General features: G+C 36.6%; 1 long non-coding RNA gene across 1 annotated transcript in view; it reads right to left on the bottom strand.

The window, feature by feature from the left end:
- Window positions 1-841: 841 nt before the first annotated feature.
- Window positions 842-1,690, bottom strand: part of LOC137967276 (uncharacterized) — a 2,958-nt gene continuing 2,109 nt past the window's right edge. The window contains exon 3 of the long non-coding RNA XR_011116510.1: window positions 842-1,338. This is a non-coding gene — a long non-coding RNA (uncharacterized lncRNA). The remainder of the gene's footprint in view (window positions 1,339-1,690) is intronic.

Raw genomic sequence — 1,690 nt, forward strand, 5'->3', positions numbered from 1 at the left:
AAACTAACATATATACAATTGATCTTCGAAATTATATGTACCAACCTAGATGCAACACTAGAAGCTCTAACTCGGGCAATAATTTTATGCAGTTAACCATTCCTAAAACAAACAGTTTTCGCGATACCTACTTTTTTCGCATAGTCAATCTCTGGAATGCATTACCTAACGAAATTGCTACTATTACCTCTGTTTCTCTTTTTAAGTCCAAGTTAAAATCCTTTTACTTCGAATTCCAAAGACTGCAAAACGTGTTTGATCAAGATGATATTAGATCGTATAAATTATCTGTCCTAACTGTCGTTAGACAAATATCTCCACAAGTTGTCATTCCTAGCGACCCTTTTTTCTCTCATTTTTATTATTATTATTTTTTTGTTGTTGTTTGTCTTGTAGCGTGAATTATATGTTTTTGTGTGTTTTTCAATTGAGAGATTTTCTTAGTCAGGGTGGAATGGGTTCTTTATGTGTTACGTCGGGGCGGGTTGGTGATTAACCTCGTAAGGGACTTATGTCCTATTGTTGATTCCACCATGTATGTATTCATACTTAATCAGTAAATAAATAAATAAATAAATAAATACTGTCCCTTGGCAGTTTTTGTACAGCCCTTGCTGTGTTCCGTCCGCATTGTCGCGACCTCGGGCTATATATTCCCCAGTACGGCCCTCGCACTCGGTTAGTAAGAGGTTACCACTGGTTTAATGAAACTTTTCGAAATCATTGTAATAACATTTAAACGCACTCAGCTTTAAAAACTACTTCAAAAGGGTTACATGGTTAAGAAAACCACTGAGGGGAGGCAAACCATTGAGTTCTCTACTATACAACTGAAACAAAATCAGTACAACCGCGTATTTATTTCGTTCTTTTTAATGCGACTTTAACATCGATTTCATACCTAAGGACATAATCAAAAACCAGCTGATTTTTTATACTAATCGCAGACGGATACATATTGTGTTCAACTTTAAAAAAAATAACTGGCCTATTTAGGTGATCAATAGCTATGTTCTTCAAGTTATAACCCTAACATGATCATGCTGTTGCTTTAATTCTACTTTCTTATTGCTTCTTTACGGCGGCACTGGTTGGTTTCTAGTCATCGCATACTACACAGCAAGCGCAACCTTGGTTGCAATGTTGGCCACAACAACAGACCACTCGACGATAATTTTTCGAAATCGCATCATACAGACTCGGGGCACCTCGGAATTTCTTCACATTCACAGGCTTTTCTCCTTCCACATATTCGTACTCATCTGCAGGTTTGCCATCTGTCTCGGTGACCATGGTTACAAAGGCAGCCATCAACAGGAAACAAACAATAATTGCGGGCTAAAAAGAGGAAAGCAAATAATTTATCTTTGATATAAATAAAAACATTTAATCAGAGGAGGTGTATAATAACCGATAAAGACTCATAAAAAGGAAAAAGTGGTGATGCACGAAAAGAAGCAAAAACACTGAAAAAAAGTGAAAAGTGAAAATCAGTAAATAATTATATGCACTGAACAGTCAACGATTAAGAGCGAACATTAAACAATCAATAGTCATGGTTTTGAAGAAAGAGTCAACGAAAAACGAACATCAAACTACTTGATCGGTTAGTGCGTGTACAGGCGTAGCAGCTCTCGTAAAGTGATACAAGATGATTGGCTTGTTAGAGACAAGTCAGCACCGTGTTTTG

Source organism: Montipora foliosa, chromosome 8 (assembly GCF_036669935.1).
Source record: "Montipora foliosa isolate CH-2021 chromosome 8, ASM3666993v2, whole genome shotgun sequence".
NCBI lineage: Eukaryota > Metazoa > Cnidaria > Anthozoa > Scleractinia > Acroporidae > Montipora > Montipora foliosa.